Genomic DNA, 22,795 nt, shown 5'->3' with positions numbered 1-22,795 from the left:
CGACAAATACATTACGATGGTCTCGGAAAAGCAATGCTTTCTTTTCAGAAAGGACATTGATACTATTAGAAGTGTGCTGGAAGTTCTGCTGTCGCTGGAATTGTCAGGTCGGACAATGAAGGTGCAGTGCGTTTCATTATGTACACATTCATGTACGTATTGGTCATACACACCCTAAACTGGTGATATTTCAAATTGTCTATAGTACCAGATGGCAATAATATTGTTATTCTGCTGTGCATTTCTAGTTGGTGGGTGTAAAGACGTTATTGAAACACATATTTACTTAGATAATGTTGTTTTTTTATGTAAAACCAAACTTAAATAAAAAGTGAATATCGCAAGAAAGTAAGTTCGAAACAACGCTGGATGTGTTTTAAGACATTTGAAGGACACGATGATAGCAAGGTGCTACTTTAACAACAGCGGCAGGAACATGAGACGGTGATTATACTGAGGGAGTTCCTCCAGTTCTTCTCTCAGCGGAACCAGGCACGGAGGCAGACCGTTACCGTGCACGTGGAAAGTGGCTACATTCCGTCACCAAGACCCAGTTTACAAATGCCTCATGAAGCATATTTTTGGGTCATTTTGCATTGAAAGACGTGTTTTCTCGGGTGGGTTTCACATAAATAAAACGGCAGAGAATAAGGCATGTTTATTATTGATACGGATCAGCATTAGGTCAGCATTAACCTTGAGTATTTATATTTTTTGTTTCGAGAATAGGTTTTTACCTTTACTTCAGTCAGGCTGTAATGAAGTCCAGATTGTTTTGATCCAATTAAAAATGGCATAAGTCCAAAATATATCGACAGAAACATTAGTGACTGTTTCAGAATATAAAAATCTATCCCAAAGTTTCTGATTCCAAAAGACAAGAAACTACTGAGGAAAGAGTACCTACGTGCGGGTGGCCTTCGCTACGCGATCTTGCTTGCATCAAGAAAGGACAGATAGATCATTGCCCGTGCCAGCATTATAAAACTGCATTCAAGTACACCACATCAACAACCACTGGCTCGTCATCACGAGAATACGTTACGATTTAGCCTCCGAAATCTGCTAAGAGAGTAGGGGCATAAAGACTGTTTAAAGTGAAAAAAAGTACCTAAATATCGAAAATAAACGGCGCAGGACGAGGAGAGGCTGATGAAGGTGACTATATCGCTTGCAAAAGCAGACAGAGATCCCCGTCACCCTAGGAAAAGAAAGTGGTGGAACCTGGAGCGGCGTATCCGCAAGCTGAAGAGGGACATTGCAGCTGTCACCAGGAGCAGTACATCGCAGGTTCGTATTCATGTGAAGTTTTCCTTCGTTGATTTTTACTGAATTTGTCGGAGGGAGTAAAATTTGTGCGGTTTCTTATGTTTAGGAACGAAACTAATGCCAATATCCACCTCAGACCCCACAGGCGAAAACCTAATTATCAATTCTAGCCGGTTATGGTAACGTTACAGGCGTTACGAGATAATGCCCTGGCATCCCGTGTGCAGGGATTACTCTACAATATAGATATCAACAGTTGTGTAAAATCCCACATTTTGATTGACACAAAAAATATAACCTCAAGTTATTTTATTTACCTTCGACCTTTTGTAAGTTTAACGTACAAATGAACTTTTGTACAGCTTATTACAGTATAGCCTCTAATGTTGCATTCATCCATATTTCCTTCCATTGACTTCTTTTATCTAATTATCTTATTTTATTCCAATCCTGCTCGGTCCAAGGTGCCAACCCAGCCGTTGAAGTACATCTTTGAAGGTACAAGACCGAGCCTAACCTAACCAGAATGTGTTACGCAAAGTTGTTGAAACAATCAGAAAACAGCATATTAAAAGGGGGTCATCAAACCAAGCATGATAAGATGCCAGAAACAGACCCTCATCCATCAAGCTTTGCAATACAACGTTCTGCTTTTTTTTCTGTTGCAGTATTCTTAGACTACATACATACATACATATCCAGGCTTTAGACTGTATATTAGTATTGATACTGTTACATACTATAGAAGCAATGGAATTTTTGCTAATCATGTAACTATCTTGCTTTTTGACTGAAGTCACGTATAAGTGCTCATCTCCAAACCAAAAACTAGGTTAGTAAAAGTTTACCTTGAATGTTATTGAATGTAAGATTAAGTCAGAAATGGTGTGGTAAACTGTACAATTGTGGACTGATTATTCATTATACATGTATGTATCAGTTTTTAAGATATTAAAATCAAGTCGCTTAGAATTGTTGAATAAAAGCAACCTCCATATATATAACATAGGTATTACATGTTGTCTTACTTTGTACCTGTTACAGTTATTGTTACGTCAGACCGTTATAAATATCTGGAATGGGTAACAATTAAGGACTAAAGACGGACTATTGAACTAATCAGGAGGCATCTGAAAACTTCCCGTTACCTACAGGTCAGGCTCTTGGAGATTTGAGGTTCCGCCACCACACAAGCCCGTACAAAATTGTGGAATGACGACACAGCTCACACATACGTACGGCGACAATTCCATTGCGAAAACAAAAGCACCACAGCAACATTACAACAAGATATATTTAGTAGATTTGGCTAAACACTTAGCCACCTTGTGAATTAAAAGCTCATCGAGAAATGATAATCATTCCCAAATCACAGAAGTTCAAAACCCTTTTAACTTTAAATGGCTTCAAATGCTGTGAACCTGTTTGCTTTGGTCACCAGCAAACAAAAGGTCTGACTTTTAGGTACAAAGTGACTGACCTGTATCTGGGGTATCAGGTAACACATTTCCGCGCCAGAATCCTTGCCGGGATTATCGAAGCGCTAAAACCATTATAAATACTTACAAATCAAATTATAACTAAATCTGTGACAGAGAATACCATTATTCTTTACTTTTTCATATCCACAAGACTGTTTTTGTTTAATATTTGCTCAGAGCACACCGACAACCGACAGACGTGACAGAACGAAAGGACAACATCCTTACTACGACGAATAGAAGGGACACGAACCCAATGGCTGCACAAATTACTTGGATGCAGCAGGAGCTGCTAAATGTGACTCATGACTTAGAGCAGTTTCAGTTGGAATTGGACCACCTCGAAAACCAGCAGCAGGGAGCCACCGGTATTTCGCCCAACAATTGAATGGTCTGAGTAAAGTCATCTGGTGCCCAACCTCGTGTGCGTCTCTCTTGACTCTGAGAGTAATTAAAAAAAAGAGATTAAAAGGAGGTGTGAAGAATTTATCGTGTGTGTTTTTTTTCAAATCATTTTTTAAATCAACAAACATGAGTTAACTTTAAGACATTAATGTTTGTTTTCGTTGAGGTATATGCTTAGTAAATTTAGAAGTTCACTTGTACCTCGAAAATATTGGGATTGGAATAGATAATTATTGAAAAAAATACAGACAATGAATAGTCATCCTTGCATCCGGTAAGGACATCCCCAGCTGCCTACCAGTCCCAGCAATGGCAGAGTACATCCAGATGCACCACATTGAAAACAACTGGCTGTGTCTTGTACACAAGAGGGAAAGACTGGAGTCACGGTGTATGACTGTTTTGTACACTACTGTGGGAATGAATCTCCGTAGACAACTGGTAAGCCTGTACAATCACCACGCCAGTGTAGATGAGGGTGTTCTCCCCGTCACAGTCATCCGTGCTCAGCGACAGGCGGGAAGCAGTGACTGTGGAGTATTTGCCGTTGCAAGTGCGTTTGCTCTAGCAGAAGGAAAATGTCCCACAGGCATTTGGTTCGACCAGAGGAACATCTTGATAAGTGTTTGATGGCAAAATCAGGTGGTAGGACCATGGGAGTTATTGGACCTAGATCTCGCGGCACCACGTATATCTTCACCCCAACCGATTTTTATACAAAATGGTTGGAGACGTTTCCCATCAAATAAAAAAAAAAGCCATCAAATACAAAAAAGCCTCTGAGATTGTAAACTGCATCTAAGCATATATACAACCGACACGGTGCTGCGAGGGCCATACTGACAGACAGGGGCAAGGGGTGTTGTAACAATGTAAGGTCACTAATACATTTCTCCAAAGTAAGTGACATTTATAGGCCTTTCATAATGCAAGAAACGTTTTTGTTAGTCTCCCCTTATCATTAGATTTCACTTTGAGTTACTCAGAATCAAATGTTATTTTGCTGCATGTCCTGTAAAATCTCTGTAAAATCCTGTAATATCATAATTTTTTGTTTTGTACACAAATTGAGGTCTACACATATACACTATCCATGTACTAAAGCTAAAGCAGACATACCATTAAGCCATGATATTTTTTAATGAATGCTATACATGTATCTAGCTAATTTAATGGCCATGTAACTTAACAATTAAGCTCATGACCAAATGCACTCTGATTTTTTTTTACTTCATTATAAATAATTCAACAGGTGGACGACTTGCATTCACAACAGCTTGGCACCAAACACAAACTGACAACTGCGTACCACCCTCAAACCAACGGACTAGACGAACGCACAAATGGTAATATCAAAAAGTATGTTTTATTTATGCAACAAATAGTATGGATGTTGAAAAGATTGTTTAGTACAATAATTCAAGGAGTGAATGGAATACCTAAAAACTGATGCTTTAAACTCTTTCTTTGATAACCTTTTTTGCTCACAATGAGATATATGTAATATAGTAATTTTTTATACAGGTATGTAACGGATTGAAATGTCATATTATAAACATACTTGCAATCTTCATGTGTCTTTACTTACTGTTACAGTGTCCTTGCCAAGCTGACAGCAGAAAAGGACTGGGATGTCAAACTGGAGTTTATTTTGGCGTATTTGAACCGGACAAGCTGCGACCAACTTACGAGGGAATCGCCGCTGCCCGGACTTGGGTTAATGCTTCGCCAACTACTAAGTACCTAATACCAGCCCAGAAGAGAACATTGAGAAATAGCCATGCCTTCAAGTACCAGAGTTATCAACCAAGGAAAAATGACAGTGATTAGACGACTGACAATGGCAACATCTCCAACGCAGAGCCCTAGCGGAACTTAGCCAAAGAACCTATATCATTATTTAACCAACCCACAAGGGATCTGCGATGGTGATCATAAATAGAGAAGATTGAATCAGTGAAGCACTTCGTCAGCTCTCCAACAAGGACCACTACAATAAGACCGACTCCTACCTCACAGAGGAGTATGTTGCGCTGGTAAGAACAACTTTTCCTAATCTTCTAAACAAGGGTACCAGCGAGTTTAATCTATCTCTTATAATAATAATAATAATAATAAATAATTTTGCTATCTAAAATCGGCGCCCTTTGGTGCATAAACTATCTTTCTACATCAGGGGAACTACAAACGTCTTGCAAAAGCTCCACACACTTGGGAAGATATCACTGGCCGCCAAAACGGTCACCTATGTTTACCGACATTCCAACAGTAGAAGGGATACAAGCGTGTTGAGAATAAAAACTCGATAAGAACCCATCAGAACGTCCCCACCCAAGCCATCTGCGAGCTACTAGACAGGATCCTAAACCTAAACCTAAACCTCAATTTTTTTTCCAGGTAGCTTAGAGGCTTCCAGAGGGCACAAAATTGCCACTTCCTGCGTGGGTTATTCTGCGATTCTAGTCCAAGAACCCCTTTGTGGACAGGGCTGTTGACTACACTCTGGCAGACTAGGGTTCACGTGTATGGTTCAAAGTCGGCAGCTCCATCATGATCACCAAGACTGCCACTACGCTGCGGCCATCATTCGCTACATGAAAGAATTTTATGTCTCGTTCATACAACATACCGCAGTTGTATGTCACGATCACTATCACAGTATAAATGCCGGGAGGGGGGGGGGCGAGGGATCCAGTTGCTGTTGTTGATTGTGGGAAATCAACGAAGCTGGTGTGTTACGCCAGTGTTTCATTCTTATATTCATGACAAGAACTCATACATGAAGTTGTACAGATTAGGCAGCAACTGTGCATTTGAATGATACAATTTATGTTAATTACCTGAATCCTTTGGGTAAAAAGTGAGACCAGATCAGAGGTGAGACTGTTCTCTGTTGTACACTTTTTGTAGTGGCTCAGAGAGAAGGAGAGGGAGAGGGCTCGATTGGAAACACCACCAACGCCAAAGAAGCCCGCAGCTGAACCCATCGACGCATACTGGCTAAAATTTGGTACTGGTTACCAGACAGGGACGAACGAGGTGAGCGGAAAGTGTATGTGTGAAAGGTGGAGTGACTACTAAAAGTTGACAACGCTGGGCATACAAAAGCAAAAGTGTATAATGGAAAATGCACCTGGTGCACCAAGGCCTACATTTTACGAATTGCCATCTTCATGCTGTCTTACGAATTCACTATCTTCGATAAAAAAATAAATGACCCCTGCTCTTTCTCACTTCTCTGACAAAAGTACATTACAAAATACCAAACGAGCTTCCACACAATTGTTGAAGGAGTCACTAAAAACCGTTATACGCCCTAGAACCACAACAATTCTCGGAGAAACACTAGCTCCCATCACAAAATCTGCACTCTGGCGAACTGCCCACGATGAGCATATATCACTAAAAATGACTGTCGTAAAAATGCTTCCTATGTGCAGTTCCCCAAAATGTATTTACTTTTGCTGTATTTTTTTTATGTCACAGTAGGAAAGGGGAACGAATGTTTAAAAGCATTTAAAGCTTCGAGTTGGAACAGTTCTGCAGTACAGTAGAATTACAAAACACAACTCTCCGCCATCTCTCATATTAGTCTACTAATAATTATAATAATTACACCGCATCAAATGTTTTGGCAAGTACATAAAGTTGATAAATGATGGTACCCCCAACATAAGCTTTACAAAGTCTTGAACGTGTCATTGAGTGTTGGTTGGGTGTAAAACCTTGACCCTATTGTCAGAGTCTGAATGGGAAACCTACTTGGAACGTTTGAGACAAAATGCGTACACAAAATGCTTCAGATCTCCCATCATGAACGAACACTACAGGAACCAGAATGTAAAAGAACAATTTCACAGACTTATGGGCCCCCCAAAAGCCCTTGTTAGTAACTATGAAGCAGTGGAAGCTCCGGTTGTGGTACCGTTTCGGCCACCTAACACGGCTTGACAAAGACCGTCCTCTAGGGTGGCAGCAGGCAAGGCGGACAGAAAAAAAATGGCTAAAGAACATATAAGGACTGAACCAGAATGGCAATCCCGGAGCCACTAAAAGCTCCAGCACAAATGAAGGCTCTTCCTTGTCCCCTCAACAAACTAGTTGACCAAGGGACTGGGTAGTAGTAGGTAGGTAACCACAAAGAACCACCCTCACCAAATAATGGTCAACCTGCACTAAATACATTTCTCACAGACCTAAGCACTTCATTTATATCTATGCGCGTTTCCAAACATTTCGAATGCGGATTAACTCTAAATAAAAGACTTGAAAACTGCCTGTCTTTGAATAGATACAAATGTTAAAATAAAGCCGTTAACGTTCAACAGTAATGTCAAATTTAAGAACATAGCAATCATATTTTTTTCTGCTTAAACGGACTATTTTATGGCAGCGCATGTGTACGTTCTGTTTTGGATATTTGGTGGAGATTGATGACGTACGGAAAACGACGAGGCTTACTAGGGGTTTTAAAAAAAAACGTTCTTTAGAATAAGGCCCCAAATTTTTAGAGGGGAGGATCGGGTGTTCATGAAATAAGTCATTAAAGATAATCATAGATGGTCTACTTTGTAGAGAGTGTCATCAAAAGAGTCCGTGTGTTTCAGCGGGTGTCAAATTGAGAAACGGTAACGTTAACGTTATGGAAAGTTATATTGAGAATTTTTTTCGGTCTTTCCTTGAATGTGTAATATTGTTTGCACTGTGATTTCACAAACAATTTTCAGCGCATCTCCAAGCAAATCCAAGGGTGGCACTTTTGCCATTCTAGCTATAGGATCTGCTTGGAGATTACCTGAATATCAAAATGGCCAGGCAGTTCGCTAGAGAGGGTTCAATGCGCCCTTTGGTGGCTTATTGGACCCTCTGTGGATACTGTCTGGTCAATTAGATACTGTCTTTTGCCAACCTAGAATCTTCTAGAATCAACCTAGAAGGGTCGGTAAAATATGTTACGTTTGCTCACCAGTGTTCAAAATACGATTTCTCGTAAAACCCTAAGCAAGCCTCAGGCCTTATGGTAAGTTCCACCGAATATCCCCCTCCAGACAGTATAACGTTACATCACTTCGCCGCCATAACAGTTACCTGCTTGGCAGCAGACAAGAATCAGAGCACCAAGAATTCTGCATTTTTTTTCTTTTCAAAATTTTAACGTTACATCCTTCATTTCGCTGAGTTCTTACTTGGATGCAAGAATGTGGGGAGCCGGGAAACGGAAATCAAAAAGACCGGCGAGGTTCGCCGACTATCACTCGGAAGGATTGGACGGACTGTGGGGCGACCTTCTGCCAAGTTCCACTTCGACTCCGAGGTTCCCGATCCCGCAACAGAGAGATGTACATACAAAGCGAGTAGACGTGGGGGAAGTGCAAGATCCCACTAATCCGTTCGTAGGAACAATTTTACATTTACAAATTTTATCGACCACTAGTGCAAGAGTACTGCTTATTTATATTATCGTATACGAAAAGTCGTATACCTTCTTTTTTCAGCCGTTTAGAAAATAACAAGAACTGTTAAATTGAATAAGTAAAAACATTGAAATTATCAGAAGAATAGCATCAGGGTAATAGTATTCTTTTGTGGATTAAAAAAACGATTAAATGGAAAAGTTTTTCAAACAATCTCTTTTCTTGCTTTCTCATACGCGGGCTTTCTTGTTTTATCTGTCTATCCATATCCATCTTATGGCGGTAAACGATCTGCCAATCACGCAGAAACAACATGCTGATTGGTTCAATCATTAAAACGCGACATATTGTCCCACACTGAAGTTGCAGTGCTTTCTTGTCTTCAAGTTGGTAAATATTGAAAAAAAAATCATTATTGATGGAAGAACACAAACAGTAATTGTATTCTTTGTCACAGATTTAGTTATAATTTTGTTTGTTAGTATTTATAACGTGTTAATTGTTTGAGCGCTTCGACGATCCCAGCCAGGTTTCCGCGCGGGGACACTTGTAACCCGATATGGTCTTCCCTGGCAACAGTTCAGCCACGTTATAAGTCAGACCTTAGGTTTGTGGATCAAGATATTCCACAGATATTTCAGTCCATGGGGGTTGTGTGTTTTTGTAGGCGGCTATTCCGAGATCAGGGTGCGCCAATGACATCGTGCATCGTTATGCCATTCTTACTCTGTATCTATCGCATTCTGTTGATATTTACTAAACTTGATATACTAATACAGTTATTTTAAAGACAATCAGGAAGAGATTTGGTGTTGAAGAAACCTCTTCACGCTAATAGATAACATCATAGGGTTTATTGTCACCTCATGTTGATTAAACAATGCTGTCTGACACTCGTCCTGGAAAGTGCATTATAGTTCTCAGCAAAATCCATTACCATCATGGCTCCATTGATCTTCAGTTGTCCTAGACATATCCCCATCTTTGTTGTCACCTAGCCCGAAACTGATGTGCAGGAAATGACATCATGGCAATTTCAAGATCTCCCTCAAATTCTCTCAACCTGGCCACCTTTATTTTACATGACATACATCGTTGTACTCCCATTTAAACCACGTCATTTCTGGCAAATCTGTTAATTAACAAGGTTATGCGTAGTTACGTACTACAGCAGCAACAAAGTTTGAAAGGAAGGGTGCCATTTTGTTACTTTACATTTGGCAAGCGAGTGACGCCGTAACTAAGACTTGCAACTTTTTAGGATTGGTCGTCTGCTACCGGAATACTGAAACCTTCCCATGAATTCCCCGATATCGACTGCGTTTTTGAGATGTCGGTTAGCTTAAGGAATGAATCCACTCTACTATATACTTCAGAAAACATTAACATACTTGATATGCCCATCCTTCGTCTTCCATACTGCTCGGTCTTTGTGAGCGATGTAATCAATTGCAGCCAGCTGACATCGGGCCCTGTATATGGGAGGACTGTAGGCATGCCCCTTAGAGGCATACATTAAAATGTGGTTTTGGAATGATTCCAGATCCGAAGTTGTTCTGGAACAAAGCAGTATTACAACATTACTACTAGAACCATCAGCATGCCAAGATCGGAAGAGCACAACTTTTGAACCAAACGTCTCTATCCAAAGTGCAATGTATGGCACTTCTAGTCTGATTTTCAGCATTGCCATAAACCATCTAAACACAGAATACTTAGATGCTCCTGTGTTGAATTCTTCAAAAGTGACAAGCTTATTTTATGCAGATGACATCGTGCTGTTGTCAGAAAGTCCACAGGGATTACAACAAGCGATTGATATACTTGGGCAGTACTGTCAAAAATGGAAATTATCTATCAACCTTACAAAAACGAAGATTGTAATATTCAACAAAAAAGGTCATATATTTTCAAACCTAACATTTCAGCTTTCAGGAAGCACTATAGAGATAGTACCATCATATTCCTACCTTGGGGTTGTATTTACAGCGGGATGTAGCTTTAACCCCGCCATGAAAGTATTACAAAAAAAGGCCCTGAGAGCGCTGTTTAGTATCAGAACTACTCTTGGTGATACTAAATCTTCAATTCCTATATACTGTAAACTATTTGATTCATGTATTGCCCCAATATTGTTGTACGGTGCGGATGTTTGGTGTAATAGTAATTTGAACGACAGCTCCCCTATAGAACTTGCACACTTAAAATTTTGTAAATTTATTCTGGGAGTGAAAAGAAATGCCAGTAATCTTGCCAGCAGAGCTGAGCTCGGCCGTTTCCCCCTATGGATAGAAGCTTATTGCAGACTATATAATTATTACTGTAGATTAGTTAGTAACGTAGATACAAATAGTTTGCAATATGAAGCTTTTATCGTCCAAAAAGACTTAGTTCGACAACATGTACCCTGCTGGCTGTCTAATGTAAGAAAAATGTTAGAGGAGTCCGGTTACGCCTTTCTATTTACAAACAACAGTCTGAACTTGTCTGCTTATTCACTTGATTTTAAGAAAAGACTACAAGATATTTTTATACAGAAATTCTATTCTGAATTAAATTCAAACGGCCGAGGAAACAACCAAGGCAACAAATTAAGAACGTACAAACTGTTCAAAGTTACATATAATAAAGAAAATACCTAAGTATCCCAAATCCCGAGCATCGCCGGACCATGTCAAAACTACGAATTAGTGACCATAATTTACACATAGAAACCGGCAGACATAACCGGACTCCTGTAGAAGATAGACTCTGTAAGGTTTGTAACTCTGGTAGTGTAGAAGATGAAATACATCTTGTACTTGATTGTAAATTGTTTGATATTGAACGTGACACACTATTTAGAACAATCCACGTAGACAAACTGTATAAAGGTAGAACAAAGAAAGAGGTATTCAGTCATCTCATGTCCTCCAGTAATGACCATACAATAGAAAAACTTTGTGAGTTTATCTCCAATTGCTTTAAAAAGAGAGAAGAAATCCTTAAGGCTTAGTTTAGTTTATTCTCTAGTAGTTGTTAAGACGTTACGTCATTCTGTTATTCTGTTATTCTTGTATCTTATGTATCATGTTACTCAGAATGATGTACATGTAACATCACTTTCTGATGTATGCATTTAGCCCCATGGGCATGAACATGCAAATAAAGATTCTATTGAAAGAAGAAAAATATAAAACTTGAGCATAGTGAAACCCATCTCGGAATAGCCGAGGGATATCATTACTCGATGGGCCCTCACATTGTAACAGTCTTACCCGAGTTCACTAAATCTAAATCCTGTTGTAATATGGTTATGGTGCTTGCCCTGTCGCCTTAGAATTGACGCAGTGTATATGTCTGTGCCCGCAGGCTTCCATGAAGTACGTACATTCTTTATAATTACGAATTGCTTGGCTTAGGAATAGGATTGTTAGTGTACTCCACTCTCAGACTCATTGATGCTGCAGGATGTCAAGCTACTGCAGCAGCAGAATACAGTTGCAGAAGAAGAAGACCCTCAAGTGCTTTATTCTTGTATTTGAGGTTTTGGTTTTCTTTCTTGCATAATTTGACCGCACATACTGTGACGCTGTTATATTGTTGGCGAAATTTCTACAGATGCTTCGGCTTGTCTATAGCAGCCGTCGCATTTCCGTACTGTTTTCTTTTTTTTCTTTTACCTGACATTGTACATTAAAACTAGCTTGTTTCTGCCCTGGAGGGATTTGCTCCGAAGTCCTAACTTTCTATTCGACTATAACGTTACATCTGTAGGACAACAAATGCCTTCCCTGAATTTCTCAAGTTTCGTCATGTAGTGGATGCTAGGGTTTTACGTGACTTTAGAGAGTTTTACTGCGGTGGCCAGATGTACGTACAAAGACTATGGTCACCTGCTGCATTGGTCACAGGTGTGGCATCATCCATGCTCCCCAATGATGAAGAAAGATCGCTGACAGATTGGATTTTTTTCCCAAACAGCCTCAACTTTTTGCTCAACAAATCGAACCAAGAATAATAACAATGTACTTTGAACAACAAATAGTCAATGCGTTCCTTGGTAACTTGACACCCCCTTAATCATAAGTTTTCCTTAACCCTACCTAGACCGGGGGGGGCTAAAAGTGCCCGCGGCAACTTTGATGTCACCTAGCGTCTGAACGGCTAGCCGTAGAACGACCAAACTTGGTGACTTTTCCTAAAATATTGTTGGCAACAATTCTCTATCATTGGAATAAGATAATAATTTTTTGTGTTGCCATGGCAACGGGTTTCTGACAGGCATTTTTTGCTAAATTTAGTACTTTTTGTTTCAACAATAGAATTTTATGGGTTTTATGTCAAGTTACTCATGGTTTCTAATATTAATAACATCCCATATAATTTTATGTAAATTTTATCATTCAATATGCATAATTTATGCTAATTTTATGACGTCATTAGCCAAAATCCAAGATGGCGGACCATATCATTAGAACAGGTATATACGGGTTATTTTCATTAAAATTTCATCAATACTTCCATTTCTTTTTACAAAAAAGGTTTAAATGAAGGTGTTTAGTATGTTTACAATGTATTTTAGGCTTTATCATGAAAAAAAAACTATTTTTGAAAATTCAAGATTGATGATCCAAGATGGCGGATATCTTAAATATGCATGACGTCATTTTATGACGTCACCGGTGTTGCTATGGGCAACATAAGACTTAGTACACACTAATATTCTGTCATAAACACTTTTGGTAAAGTTATGTTGTATACCAGGGAGGTTTTCAGGGAAGAACCTATTTAGACGGTTTTGGCCAATAAAATCACATTAATGACGTAATAATGACGTCATATTACGTCATAACGACATAAAAATTGTAGATATGATAAATTTTCACTAGTACACCATTCTCTGAAAATTTGGTGGTCATACGACATACCGTTCGCGAGTTCTTAGGGGGGGTCAAAAGACGCCCCCCCCCGGTCCCCCCATGTCAAAAAAAGCCCGGTCTAGGTAGGGTTAATGTTAGGCCGACTCTTAAGTTTGTAGACGATCAGAAATTGAGAACATAACCATTTATGTTAGATTAACTAGTTATGGCATGTATAAGAATTAGTGTACTAATAGCTAATGTTTCGACCAAATACATTTTTAAGTTAATATTTTGCTATTTTTAGTGGGGACTAACAAAATCATGCCTCATACAAATACATCTGTATGTCACAGTGTTTATTCTGATATCTCATGGAAACCCTTTGTAACCATATACCTAAGCCAAGGCCTAGCCATATGTCTGTTGATGGCAAAAGTCAGCTAAGTTGGCAAGCCACACACTTGCATTTCAACAAACTTCCTAAACAGATAACTCTACGTTGTTCACATAGAAACTCTGCTTAGTGTAAGCGTCCTCGAGGAGAACAGGGAGACTCTCTGGCTGTCCGCCGCACATCTTCTCCATGGCATGCTTGACCTTCTCCGGGATCCACCCCACCATCAGCCACTCTCCATCCATCCTGACGTAAGTCATAAGGCCAGCCATTGGCGCTCCTGGCCGGTAGTACCATCTCACGTTGATCGGTGCGAATCGCTCCACGCTTTTCAGCATTCCTGGAGTAGTGCTATGTCTGTAGAATGAGTTTCTATAGGATAAGGATTGCATGTCGATTAGACAAAATACAAGTTATGACCTCGTTCAAGTTATGACAACATGCAAGGTAAGACCTCGTTCAGTCATATCCATTTGACGTTTCGCTTCAATTCATTTCTAACGTTACAACGTGAGTTACTGAAAGAATGTTATCAGCAATACATTGTATCAAGATAGTCATATATTCCGCGAAACCAAAACAGACGCGCGCGTACCATTTTGGGAAGTAAACAGACGTTGATAGATCTATTGCTGAAAGTTGATCGTCTGTGACTGTGGGACGTCCTGTGTGTGTAAGGCGTTTCTGTCACCACCGCGCGTGGCGGGAAAATGCATGGACTACACCATTATTTATGGCGTACTTTTCTTTCTTGAAATTTGTCTGACAATCATGTTTCTCCATTCTGTACTATTCACGTAAGTTAATGATAAGAGTGGGACCAAACTCACACCTTCTTCTTCTTCTTTTCGTCTTGGCAGACGCTCTGCTCTGCTCTAAACTCACACCACACCTTCTAATTTAAAATAAAGGTACCTGTTAAAGATATACAGTGCATTTGTGTATATGGGTGATTCCAAGGGGGGTTACATTAAAAGCAACAATGTCTACATGATACAAACAGAACGTACACACATAATGGTGATATTCAAAACTATTGTACCTGTTTAAAAAACAATAGTAACAAGAAAACATGGTTCAGTGGTAATAGGGAAACATGCACTTGACAGGGTATCTTTGTAACGTTTACTTTTGCATCATTTGTTCAGAGCAAAGGCTGAGATGTGAATACTCACACAGCTCCACTATGTCATCACTGAAGATATCTACTGTAAGGTGATTGATTACAGCGCGTGGCTGGGGTCAGCTGAAAGTGGTCATTTTGATCTAACAGGATGTCACGGGTACCCGGCAGCTGGCATTGGTCTTGTCGTGGAGGTACGCCTCTTCATGGTGTGTCTACAGTATGATTTTACCTCTTGTCTTAAAGCATCTAGCTGTTCTTACAAGTGTACTTTTCTGCAAGTTGCATACAGTAAACGTAATGTCCAATGCGTCAAAACAAAATCATAGTCCAATACTTAAGGTCCTAGCCGTTCGCTAGTCAAATCACAAAAATTTCGAGTGGAGGTCAGGAGTTTCAGAGCTGATTTGAACCGCGATAGAGTAGGCACATGTAAAGTCTCCTGGAAGTGTATTGAAGTAAGTTGTGCCTCGGAAAGCAAACGTGCGGTAACCAGCTGCGTGATGGGGTCAGCGTCTTCGGTAGTCACGAATGTGTTAAAGTCCTCAATGTACTGCACAGTGTACAATGTACTGCACAATATGGGTACGGAGCTGTTGATGAGAGATTTTCGCGGAAGATTTTCCTGTGGATAGGGCATGAGATGCAGATCTGAAGAAACATTTACCGTCTTCAGCGACCTTCACCATTCCCAAGCCGAGCTGTGCGAGTCTGTCCTCTACGCGCCTTTCCAGCGAATGAGACCGGAACGAAAAAAAGCCTAGTCTGTGGGGTTGATAACTTGTTCAGGGGGGATTCCGAATGTTTTTACTGGCAGCGATGTTATTAGTGGAAAATGTTGTGACGGTGTTATTATTGGAAAGGGGGAAGATCGGCGGCGACGAGAGTCTGCATCATAGTCTTCCTTGCGCTGTGGTTAACTTTTCGGCCAGAAAAATCCCCCTTTCTCGGCCATAGTAGACATGATGTTTCCGATTTTGTTCTTTCCCATCGGGGAGTTGATGAACCACACTTCAGCATCACATTTGCGCGCCTGGTTAATGCCGAGGTAGAACGGTGCTGTTGGGTGCATCTGCGTCATGGGTCGGCGCTTTCTGTACTCCCTGTACAAGTTAACGGGGCAGACAAATGGGCGCTCCGGGCATGCGTAGGCCCATGGTCGAAATGGTCGGAGGACGCACCTGTTCTAGTCTTGGTGGCTCTCTCGCTATACTCCAGAACAGCTCGGCCTTGACTGTCCACCGTTTCCCCAACGTCGCCCCACAGCATACTACAGTGCTCCAGTCTTAACCGCATCCCAAACAGCCGAGTGTTGTTGAGCCACAGTCCGGCAAAAAGGCTGTCTGGATTCTGGGGCCCGATGAGTTGCTTCTTCTCTAGGAGCTTGATTTCGGCTTGGCTCAGTGGGTCTGCGCGATTTGGCCGGTTGTTTGCTATGAATACTTTATGGTTTTAACTTTTATGTGTTAGATTTCCAGCCAAAAACGTACATTTTGGGAAAAAAGCCAATTTTACATTATTTTAAACAAACACCCCAAAAGCATATTAAATAACATTCTGGGCTTGTATCCTATGACCTCACCTACCAATTTCAGGGCTGCTGCTTCTTCATTGTAAATCCCCGATCAGCCATGATGGCGTCCTCTCGATCACATAGGTTGAGAAGTCCGGATTGCAGTGTGATCTCGTTATCACTGATAGATCCCTCAAATAAACTGGAAACGAAAGTTGGAACACCTGACGGGCTGATGCCTATGATTCCTTTCATTGTATTGCAGTGTTTGTAGACAGTGTATGTAGCCGCTTGAACTTCAAAGTCTGATGGTCTTTCCATCTGAATCTCCGTGCAGTCGATGATCACCCTAACATCTTTGTACAGGCCATAAAACACTTGGGTATTAAATACTTCTGCATTTGCTCCTCGACATCCAAATGTTAATATCCGCCAGCACACTATGCATGAAGTTTATCCATGTGACAAAAATTCTCGTCACATGGATCGGCGATACCCCCAAACCTTTCGGCCAGATCTTTGTTCGCCGAACCTTGCTTCAGTTTCACCAACGTCATGAACATTTCGTCTATTGGTTGGATCGCGTCTTTTCTTCCTCGTTTTGTACGCTCTTTATCAGTGCATTGTGCATTTACAGACGCCCAGTACATCAGTTTATCTTCACTCGCCTCGATGAAGTTATTGTAAAATTCAATCAGTGCCTCATGGCTGAAAAAGCCTGTCCAAAACCTTATATCGTCATCAGAACCTTCAAATCTCTTGAGACCAAACTGATCTAATGCTCTTAGTTCAACTACTGTGTCCAGCTGTTTTTTAACGCCACGAAGTAGTTGCATAGTCACCCTTGATAGTTCATGAAGTTTTTTGACATCTTCCTCTGATCCCATTGCTTTACTGATCGCATCTAAAATAGATCTCAGTTCATCCTTCATCATGAGGTAAGTTCCCTCGTAATACGGTTTGTTCGGCAGTGGTTCCATCTGGAAAAAGGCCGAAATTTCTTTAACTTAGGCGCCTAATTTGTGTCTCTAGTCTTTTAAATTAACGAAGACCGGAAACTAAAAAAGATTGACTAACCTCAATTTTAAACTTTTTGTGCCGAGTTTAAACGCATTGAACATAATCTCTACACCCAAAATGGCGACCTAAACAAGATCACGTGACCTATGACATCACGCGCAATGGGCCTATTGCTTTAAAATTTTAAAAACTTATAAAACGTAAAGAATCTGAATTTATATGATTTTCTTTTAAACATCTAATGAAATTAAGTTACAATTCTCACTTTCAGCTCCAAATGAAGAGGCAACTTCAGGAAGAAGGTTTCGTAGTTTGTTACATCATTCCATACAGCAGCACCCCTGCCGACAATAATGGAACAGTCCTGTTGCCAGGCAACAGCAAGCATTAATAACGACTCAGTACCATATTCAATACTCTTGCCAGTATGAGTATTTATTTTCATATATGCATTATTAGCGGGTGGGAAACAATATTTTTGTAAGAAAAAAATGTATGATGAGTCTTTCGGCTCTGTGACATAAGACAGATTTTCTATCATTTAATCAACGAATGGCCATTATTGTATATTTATGCCCTTACAGGCGAAGTACAGGTCATGTTGGTTGAGTTCTATGGATAATAACAGTGATACAGGTCATGGTGTCTTACTACATCATATTCCAATATTTAGGCCACACCAATTTAATTTGTTGGTTCTCGGATTCGCCTCTTCGTTTTTTTCTGATTTGCAAAAAAAAAAATATGATTCTGGTTCTGAATCAACTGAAAAATGCTCATGTTTTGCCCTCAACAGTTGAGGAAAGTCCTTTTCTTCCTAGTTGTTACAGTTTTCCCATCTATCATTGCAGTGGTTTGATTAAAAGTTCAAAATTCAATGTTTAAATTTTAACCCAGCCTTTTGGGTTGACTTCATGGCTCATTTCGTAGCATTTAAGCTTATAATAGGATGCCTAGACCTGTTTTTATTTTTTATTTTTTTTCGCCCTGTCGCTTCATATTTTTTCTGAAAAAATCCGAGAACCAACAAATTAAATTTGTGTGGCCTAGAATAGAAGTACAAAAACCCAAAAAACCATTGTTGATGCCTCTTGAGATGCCACCAATCTTTTAGATTTTCTACAATACTTTTCTCTACTACTAGAGTTCCAGACTTAGGCCGTCCATAATTATACATTGTGTACTTTACACATAACAACAAAACACTCGTTCTCTGTTCTTGGTAGGGCAATCATAGAATCAAAGTTGGGAAGAAGTATTCAAGTTAACATTGCAAAATGCAACCATGACACCGGCAATAACAAAAAAATTATGAATTGTAAAATAGTTATAACCACAATTGTTACAACACAACAACTTCAAAATGAAAAAAAAAACTATGACTAGTTTTGAGACAGACTCAGTATTGATGCCTTTAAAATTAAACTTTACATCTTTATACTTTCTTTAGTACATTGCTCTGCTACTAGAGTTCAAGACTTAGATAGTCCATGATAATACATTGTAATTACTGTACACATAATCATTAACACTCTTTCCCTGTTCTTTGTAGGGCAATCATGTAAGTTGGAACAACTAAAAGTTAATCTTTGCATAATAAAACCTTGACATCCTCCCTAATAAAAAGGTAAAGATTCTGAAATAGTTAAAACCACAATTGTTACAATAACAGCTTCAAAATGAAAAACTACAGTCGATATTACTTGTTCAAGATCACATTACATTTGGAATCTACTATTATAAGCAACCAAGCTTCAACTTTGAGCTTGAACAGTATACGAGCTACTATTAAAACTGTACATAACTTTCAAGATTTGTAACTTACAAGATTAGAATGTTTTTAGTATCTGGTGTCCTGCCTACTTGCTACAAGAAATTTTTAAGTTAAAAATTTAATGTGTTCAAAACTCGCTAAATTCTTTTTAGAAAAGAATAATACATTCAGGATAAATCAAATTAATCATAATGTACCATGTTCATTCTATCCATCCTTTAGTTTCGTGCCTTTACTGCAAGTGTGTTTTCCTGCAGAGGTACTATGTTCTAGTAAAGGACAAGGTAGTAAAAGTTACTAAATGCACTGCATCTGCCTCCTTGTCAGAATATCATTTAGAACAGATGAATCTAATTTGTGGGATTAAATATTTGTAGGTGTTTTGCATAAAACCACCGTACATTCAATTTGCTGAAGTGAAATGTTCAATTCCTTCTTGTCCCAAATGTTTAGCATCTTTACCCTGAAATAAACATGCAACTTTCCAAAACATTTGGGACACTTAATAGTGAAGGATGTGCTCATCTTTGAATGCGGTAAAACTAAGTGAGGAGACAATCGCAAAAGCGTGATATAGCAAATAGCTTTTGCTGGACCTTTAAAAGGTTTTCTGAAACTTTAGGTTCTTTAAGAGGAAATCTACCAGATGAGAATAAACATAAGCCTAAGAGTGGCCCTGCCCTGCCTAATCATGACCAATGGCCATTTCTGTACATGTTGGGTTCTTTGGTGGTGTTTTTACATCTGCAAACATAGTGTTTGGTTGTAAGGCAGCTAGCACTTTGTTATATGATAAATTTCCCACTTTTACAGATTCAATACTAGCTTGACACTGATCCTGCCCTATCTGATCATGACCACTGATCTTTTCTGTAGATGTTTTGTCCTTTGTTGGGGTTTTGACATCTACATAAATAGGGTTAGGCTTTAAGGCAGCTAGGGCTTCGTTATAAGATAAAACCTCCAATTTCAGAGATTGAATATTAACTTGAGACTGATCCTGCCCTGTCTGATCATGACCACTGGCCATTCCTGTGCAGGTTGGGTTCTTTGGTGGTGTTTTACATCAGATTCTACATACATAGTGTTTGGCTGTAAGGCAGCTAGCACTTCGTTACATGATAAATTCCCCACTGTCAGAGACTATTAGCTCCTGACTGATCCTGCCCTGTCTGTAATGACAACTGATCTTTTCTGTAAATGCTTCGTCCTTTGTTGGTGTTTTCACATACATAGGATTTGGCTGTAAGGCAGCTAGCACTTCGTTACGTGACAGATTTGCAACTGTCGGAGATTGAGCGTTAGCCTGTCCTATATTATCTTGACCACTGGTCATTACTGTAGCTGTGGTGTTTGTGTTGGATTCAGTCATAGCCTGAGACTGACCCTGTTCTGTCAGATCCTGACCACTGCTCATTACAGTAGCTGTTTTGTACAGAGTATTTAGCTGTGAGGCAGTCGGCCTTGTGCCATAAGATACATTTCTAGCATCGAGGGATTCAGTGATGGCCTGATACTGACCCTGTCCTGTCTGAACATTACCACTGGTCAATACGTTAGCTGTATTTGTGATGGTCTGAGACTGGGTCACAGCTTTATATACAGAGTTTTGCTGTGAGGCAGTCTGCCCTGTGCCGTAAGAAAGATTTCTCACATCCAATGATTCAGTCACGGCCTGGGACTGACCCTTCCCTGTATGATCATCACCACTGGTCATTACAGTACCTGTGGTGTTTGTGTTGGACTCAGTAATGGTCTGAGACTGACCCTCTCCTGTCTTATCACGGGGGTTGTCGATATCTTCATACTGGTGATCATCATCACTGACCATTACAGTAGCTGTTGTGTTTGTGGTGGATGCAGTGTTAGCCTGAGACTGACCATGCCCTGTCTTAACACGTGGGCAATCAATATCTTCATACTGATGATCATCATCAATGGCAATTACAGTAGCTGTTGTGTTTGTGGTGGATGCAGTGTTGGCCTGAGACTGACCCTGTCCTGTCTGATCATGACTGCCGACCATTACAGACGCTGCTGTGTTTGTGTTGCTCCCAACAACAACACCGGGATTCCGCCCTAATGGAGGATTCCTGGTCCTCCTCATCTTCCAAATTACAGCCAAGAAAGTCCCAATCAGAATAATGCCAACTATTGAACCACAGATAGAGCGAATAAGAACAAGTAGGGGGAAACTGGGAGCAGATTCTGGATTTTTTGTAGTGGTTGGAAGGGGTGAAGTTAGTGTTGCTCTTGTTTTGCCTGCAGGGCTTGATGTTAAGTCAGGATCTGACATTGGGGCAGCATGGAACTGAGAGTCGCGAGAGATTTTATTGCTTGTGTTTTCTATAGTGTTTGCAGTTGAGCCATCAATGGTTTTAAAGACTGATGGGCTAGTATTGCTTTCTGTATCACCAACCGAAGGTGTTGACACTGCAGCGGAAAAGCTACCAACAGTTAGTGGTGATATGGTTGGCTCTTTACATATCAATTCTTTAGGATCGACATTTTTAAGCTTCTGTCCCTGAAGCTTTGCTGGTTGGGCACAAATTATCTGGTTCTTAAACGCATGAATTAGCCTGACGGGAGCCATCCTACAGTCACACTGCCAGGGGTTCCCGTCAAGTTCTATTCTTTTAGTAGATGGGGACAAGCAGAAAACTGACGGGGGAATGGCAGTCATCTTGTTGTTCCAAAGTCTCAAACGATATAAATCTGGCAGGTTTTCAAATGCACCAGAGTGGATTGTAGTTATCTGGTTGTCGTTAAGACACAACTCAAATAGCCGTGTCAGATTTACAAATGTACCAGAATGGATGGTAGTTATATGGTTGTCGTTCAGCCAGAACCATTGTAGCTGTGGCAGATTTTCAAATGTATTAGAAAGGATGGCAGTTATCTGGTTGTTATTCAAGTACAACTTTTGGAGCTCAGGCAGATCTGCAATTGTACCAAAAGGGATGGTAGTTATCTGGTTGTTGTCCAGGTACAATACTCGTAGCTGGAGCAGATTTAAAAATATACCAGGAGGGATGGTAGTTATCTTGTTGCGGTTCAGCCACAACTTTTGCAGCTTGGGAAGATTGGTAAATGCACCAGGATGGATGTTAATTATCCGGTTGTGACGAAAGGATAAACATTGTAGCTCGGGTAGATTAGCAAGTGTTCCAGAAGGGATAGTAGTTATCTGGTTGTAATGCAGGTACAAATTAGACAATTTTTTATACCGTAACAGCTCAGACGTGTTTACAGTATTAATGCGGTTTTCTCGTAAAGCTAACTCAGAGATGGATGTTGGGAGGTTCTGAGGGATGCTGGTGAAGCCTTGGTTGGGGCAACTGCAGCGTGATGATGATTCACAGCTGCAGATAACTTCTGGCATGGTGGGCTCCTTCAGGATGATGAGAAGGAAAATCAGCACGTGCCGCAGCTTTCTTCCCATAGTGTCCTGCCACCTAAACACAACGGGAAGCTCCTCAGTAAGGCCACTCCAATTTTATGTTGGACCTCGAATTTAAAAGAAAAAAAAAATGATAACTTGAAAATAAACATAAGGTC

General features: G+C 40.1%; 2 pseudogenes; both read right to left on the bottom strand.

Moving 5' to 3' along the window:
* The window catches only part of LOC109468120, a 35,713-nt pseudogene extending 21,661 nt beyond the window's left edge, over positions 1-14,052 (bottom strand).
* A 5,849-nt stretch (positions 14,053-19,901) lies between these two features.
* Positions 19,902-22,619, bottom strand: LOC109468119 (annotated as a pseudogene).
* Positions 22,620-22,795: the final 176 nt, after the last annotated feature.

The sequence above is a fragment of the Branchiostoma belcheri genome, unplaced genomic scaffold (assembly GCF_001625305.1).
Source record: "Branchiostoma belcheri isolate BF01 breed outbred unplaced genomic scaffold, Haploidv18h27 scaffold192, whole genome shotgun sequence".
Lineage (NCBI taxonomy): Eukaryota > Metazoa > Chordata > Leptocardii > Amphioxiformes > Branchiostomatidae > Branchiostoma > Branchiostoma belcheri.
The sequence above is the reverse complement of the archived record's forward strand: the minus strand, read 5'-3'. Positions and strand labels throughout refer to the sequence as shown.